We start from the raw sequence: 6,645 nt of genomic DNA on the forward strand, positions 1-6,645 counted from the left end.
CACAGCATGGAAAGGAGATCCTATGAATGCTATGCACTTTATTTTTAAATAGTTCCAATCTATTGAAGTTTCTATACCTGTATCTAACAAACACATGGAGTCATACCCTCAGAATATCATTTGTTGGAGTGTTTTCATTAAAGAATCTTTTTTACAGCCTTTTCACTTCTGCATTATTTTCCTAAAGTCACTAGGAAAATCTTTATTTCTCGTTTTTATTTCCATTACCCTTCAGTGGCATCAGCAAAACTATTGCTTAGAGGCTTTTCTTGTCAGCTTTTTCAGACAACTTTACTTAGGGGATCATTTTTTACTGCAGCCACTGAGCTTAAATCTGCATCCATGTTCCCATTTCCTCTGCTTTGTGATTCCGTTTAACAGAATCATTATTTCAAAAGGTAGAACACTTAGTGTGAGACTCATCTTGAATTTTTGTCAGCTTTGCTGAACGTCTTCATCTTAAAAAATAATATGGAATAATCTAGATTTTTTCCCCCCATCCTTTAACAAAGATAAAATGGAGTGGTTTTGAATTACCTGATGTTTTACACAGGTTCTTTTTCTCCATTGTGCCGAAGCCATAATCTGCATAGAATAAAGTACTTGAGAAGAACCCTTTGGTTTTCACAATATCTGAAATTACTGATGTTAAAGAGCTTGTGCACAATAATAAAAGAAAACAAATGCTATCCATTTCCTTATCAGTTACCCTCCCCTTCTTTAGGGAAAAGTTTCTTTAAAGAGGCTTTTTAAAGTCTTTAAAAGAAATAAATCTGTACAGCACTGTTTTAATTCTTACTTCCAATAAAATAATTCTATTTTAAATCTGCTAATAACACATTTTTTTATGAAACTGCTTGATTAAACTATATTTTTAGCATTTTATTCTCAGAAAGTTGTGGCTAGTATTAGATACCATTGTATTTTATAAATACTGTTATTTTCTGAGGTTGAAACATTACATAACTTTTCAGATGACAGCAGTAAAATTGCATTCAGTCATGTGCACTGAGATGACAAATCTAGATTAAATTCCTATTTCTGTAAGTCTTCCATCAATCATAGGTGGGACAAATCCAAACCCTCATTCTTTTAACACCCAAAGCTTCCAAATCCATGCTCACAGTAATTATTGAATGTTTAGGAAAATCAGCCTTGAATTTTGAATTTAGATCAACTCAGAGAAGAGGAATTCAGCAGCAGACTGAAGAGCAACTGAGAAATCACTTTCCTTCCCTCACAGTTTATTTCAGTCCAGGTAAAATGAGTTGTGTTTATGTATATTTATATTAACTTTCATTGCTGGTATTAAAGAACTACCTCAGCACATAGTTCCCCTTCCCACAATTCCTGTGGCATTTAAAATATAAGAATAAAATATCATTTCTGCCAAGGACTGCAGCTGGCAAGAGAAAGGATCCTGCAAGTCCTGAGTGACAATGAATTAGACAGAAAAATTCGCACTCTGCCCTTACCATAAACAATCACCCAAATTTTGTGAAACTCTGCGGTTGGGTTTGTCTGTCTTTATTTAAATAGGATTTATTGGAAAAGCAAAACAGCAATAAGTCCACTTGCCTTAATGGTGTTACTGGATATTACTGGTTATGATCCAGTGAGTTATGTAACATCCTTATACATGTGGAGCATGAACACTTTAGTACCCTTGCAGAATCACTCCTAAAGCATCCTCAGAGTGAGTGCTCAGCCTCCCCACTTCATTAAAAGCCTAAAGCAGAGTTAGAACTATAAGAAATTGCTTTCCTATTGCTTTCTAAAGGCAGTCTACTCTGTTCATCCTTGGTTTTTTTAAGCTTTAAATTGTACAAGGCTCATCTGATGCTGTAGCCTCCATCCTGCACAGCATTTGACATGAATTTCCCTTTTTATATAGAATGGAATGGAGAGTTTTTTATGACTCTGTTGGATTTTTCAGCTGCTATGATGTAGAAAGAGTACAGGGGAGCAGGGAGAAGGTGCATATTCTCAATAAGCTTCTTAACAAAATGTAGCATCACATGACTTTTACACTTTTACACCTTTCTCCCCATGATTTTGTTCCATCTCCTTCACATGATTCAATCACCTGTGCTTGTCATCTGATTTTTGACACTTTGCTCCTTGTCTGGCTTCTGACAAGCAATTTACTTCAGTGAACTCCTGTGCATGACTCTGGTGAGGTTTCCTAGGACAAGAAAATCCCTTCAGTTTTACATTCCAATCGCCTGTACCTTTTCAATTCCCTTTGCTCTTGCTCTACCCTTTCCAGTAATTGTCTGGGTCATTTCCCCGAGGGAAAAACATCATTACAGTCCTGACTTGCTTGAAAATCACCATGTTTTGACTTTAATTTGAAATCAGAACTTTATCAAGCGTCTGCTGTAAACACTGGGTTTGTCATGGTATTTTAAACTGTTATCAATAAATGAGATAAAATTTCTGTTGGCCTATTGGTATTCCTGTTGTGTTAGTCACAACCAGACACGCCAAAATCTGCTGAAAAGCTATTCTGGCTCTGCCTTCAGCTCCTCTGTATTGGCTGACATTAACCCCAGCTCCTGCATAACCAGTCTGCTGCTTTTTCACCAGATTTAATTTGTAGCCCTGGTTTGTCCTTAGAATACTCTGATGCCTTTTATGTGTGCTCCATTTCCATGGTGTAATTACTCTGCAAACCTTTTCGATTGCTTGATGTGATGGTTGTGTAAAAACCCTGCAAATCCTGTTTTAGAAACTTCTTTTCAGATTATTTCAGTTGGTACTTCTGCAGAGTGTTCCTACCAGCACCAGATTGTTTCATCTCTCAGAAAGTAAGAATTTTGCTTTCTGCTCTAATTTTTTCATCATGCTCTGTAACTCTACTCCAGCCAGTCTCCCTTAAGCTGTAACCAGTATCAGGGCCTCTCCTGGAGTCCATGGTGGGTATGGATGGAATTGCTCAGAAAAATGATGAGAGAAATTATGCAACTGCTGGCACTTGGGTCAATTATTTTAACCAACTGGATAGAACATCTTGTTGGCTTCTTTAGGGACATTTCCTTTCATTCATTCAATTTTTTCTGACATTTTAAAAGTACTTATTGGACAGGAAACAGCAAAACATTAGAATACAAAAAAAGCCTTCTGCTCTTCTTAAGTAGTTTTTGTCTTGTCCTAAATAAACTCCCAAGTTTATGCTTGTGTTACAACTTTGCACTTCAGAAAAATTCTTAACTGTGTCATTAATAATCAGCTCTTTCTAGAACTAATCGAGAAAGAAATTGTCTTTGCTCAGGCTTTCCTAAAGTTAGCAGTCGCATTTTTGAAAGTGCAAACCTGTAAATGCTGTGGTGATCTGAAACATTTTTGTTGGAGTTGAGGAACTACATTTGCACTGATGATAAAAAGTAGAAAGGTTTCTGGAGAATGGCAGTGCTTTGTAGCACCAGCTGTTGTTGGCAGCACCTCCCAGGGTTCTGTCTTACCGCTTTTTCAGAAATAATTTTGCCCTTAACTTTTTGTGTCTTGAAACTTAGGACATAAACTGGGGTTTTATTGGAAGGAGTATGAGGAAGCTTCTGTTTTGGATCATCACAAACACCAGCATTTACTGTAGGTCACAGAGGTCTCTTGATTTCCAAGACAGAACAAACCAATCCAGTATAAGTTGAGTGTAATATTAATAAAAATTCCTTTCTCTTCCCTGTTACTGTGATTATTCCAAAGATTTACTGCTGCAGCTTTCCCCCCTTAGTAAGGATCACATCACACCACACAGGATGGTGTTCAAATATTTGCTGCTGCCATGACCTATCCAGCATTAGGGTCTTAAATTGAATTTCTAAGCCTGTAACTCGCATCAGTGTTACTTTTGTTCAGGGAGTAACTTTGTGTGAGAGGCTGTTTGCTCTGCAGTGGGTTTGTGTTTGAAAATGCAGAGTTATGAAAACACCGTTGAAGTACATGCTGACAGATAACTCATTTTAATATGATGTACTTCGTCTGAACATTGTTAAACAGCACTGAAAGGTTGTTTTTACATGACCTGACACCTTTGCATTTCATTTCCTTCTCCCAGTAGAGAAAATGGATGTTAGCATTTTGCCACAGAGATTCCTCTGTGCATTGTCACACTCTGTGATGGAAATACTGTGAAAATGGATATGGTGTCACCTTCAAGTCCCAGATCCAGAATGGATGGGAGCTCTCTGCCTCCAGTGAGTTTCCAGCTATTCCTTTGTAAGACAAAAATATTTTGCTTTGTTTCTTGTGTACCTCTTGTTTTACATGCCAGGTGCTCAATTAACATTCAGTTAAATTGTGTCTCTCCAGGTTTGCTTTGGAGTGGTTGATGCCTAATCAACGTCATTGTTATTCTGGGCAGCTCAGTGAAAAACCCAAGAACAAATAAAAGAAACCTGGAATTCTTTTGATAGAACGTGTGTGATGAGCTGCTTGAGAAAGCTTGCTGTGTTTTTGGGATGCCACAGACAAAGGCAATTTGTTAGGTCTGGAACATGAATTTTAGAAATTAATCAATACACCAGTCAATGCTAAAAAAACCACTTCTGTGCATCTTGTAATAAATGGGAGAAGAGTTAGACTCTCCACTAAGCAGTGTTTTTAAATTAAAATTCTCTTTTTCCAAAGTAATTGAACTGACACGTTTCCTATGTTAAATTGTTTTAAATGCTGAATTCTACTATCTGCTACTTGCCTTCTCAAAACTCATCAGAAAATCATAAACAAGTTCTCTTCTGACTTAGTATTTATCTTCTGTTGATGTAGTGTTCAATAAGAATCTTCTAACCCACATTTTATTGGCAGGCAAATTTACAAGAAAATCTTCACTAAATGCTTCAGGTGTAAGAATCTCCCTGCCATTTGTAAGTTATTGGTCTGCTACATCTTTGCTGAAACAAGAATCCAGATTAGATTTCCTCTCTTCCAAGAGTCAAGATCACACATACTCTACCCCCGACATGAGCTTTATACTTCACCCTGTGCTTACTGTCATGTTTGAGCGTTTTACACACTTGTAAACAGGTATTTACAATACTGAGCTGGTTCAGCCCAAGCAGAGTAAAAACTGCATTTCCCAAGGAGTGTTTCTGGCCATCAGTTCTCCAACTGTGTGTGTTGGAGGCATTCAGCAGGCAAATGCTTTGATAAAGTCCCATTTTTATGTGTAATTGTTCGTTCGTACTGGGATTTTGAAATTAAAGGTTTCCATGTAAATTATTTGCTCTGTTTTAGACAAAATCCCACCTTTGCAAGTGTGTTTCATTTCTAAAGGATGGAATGACACCAGGAATGTCCTGCCTAAGGGTGACACTGACATTCCTTGCCATCACATCTGCAGTAGAAACCTGTCCTGTCCTGCATAACTTTATTTTCTTGTAAAGACCCTAATTAGTGCCTGGGAGCACAGATGTGATGCATGGCACACAAAACCAGCATTTTATTTACTCTGACTTTTAGCAGGAAAGCAACAAACACTCCTCACCTCCCTTGCATCTTTTTTTCTGTCATTCAGGTCTACATTTAATTAACACAGTTAAAAGTATGGGGCTTTAATTGCATAATCCTTGAGGTTCATTGACCTTGGGAGGCTTTACTGCCAAGTAAACATGACTATGGCATGAAGACTTCTTTTACAGGACCCATAAACTATGATGATAATATTCTTTCCTTTGGTTTTAAGGAATGCTTCATCTTTTCTCAAAACTGACTTTGCAGCAAGAGTCCTAAAAATATAAAGTTTTTGTCATTATCGATGCATATTCTTTGGTTTTAGAACTATATTTTTAACAGCAGAGAAGTCTTGGTTATATCAAGGTGAATTGTATTTGTGGACCTCTCAAATATACTCATTAACTCTGAAAAGCCTTTTTAGACTTAGTTCTCTTATATCCTTCTTACTGAAAGATCTGAAGGCAGATTTCCCAGTTATTAAAATCTGTGTCATAGTGTATAAAGATAAATATATATATATTACATAGTGTATGAAGAATGGGAAGACAAACATTAATTAATATTTTTAAATCTGCCTGTGTTCCATCCTCTTTTCCCTGGAACAGAAAAGTCCTAGCACAGACTGAATTTTATGAGCTCAGTTAAACGCTGATTATTCTTTTCCTGGTGCCCAAAGCATCAACTGCACACTCATCTGACTCTCCAAGCACCATTAAGCCAAGTCCCTGTTGCTGCTATGGAGTGTTGATGATTATATCTGCTCTGTGTTTCTCAGCAGGATCCTCTCTCTCAATGAGGATGCTCAAAAGTGATGTTTCCTGTGGGCTGCCTCGTGAAGATACAGCCCTGCCTCAGTAAAACTCCTCTCCATCTGTTAGAGGGTGCTCTTAACTACAGATCTGCCTTCACTCTGGAGAGGGACCGGGTTTTAATTCACACACCAGTTTGAAATGTAACATTCCAAGCAGCAAGAAATAAACCATGGACTTTGAGCTGTGCAGTAGAGTAATAAAGAGGACAAGGTAAAGAGCTGGTATGTAAATATTCACCAAGGAAAAAAAAATAATTTTAATTGCTGAGTTTGACTGGCAGCTTCTTTTCTGATTGGGGTCATAGACAGCATTTCTTTCCTGTGAGAAGTTGGGAATGTTTGGTCACAAAAATAACACCTAAGACATGCAATTAGTCTGT

Source organism: Coloeus monedula, assembly GCF_965178545.1.
Source record: "Coloeus monedula genome assembly, chromosome: 12".
In the NCBI taxonomy this organism is placed as follows: Eukaryota; Metazoa; Chordata; class Aves; order Passeriformes; family Corvidae; genus Coloeus; species Coloeus monedula.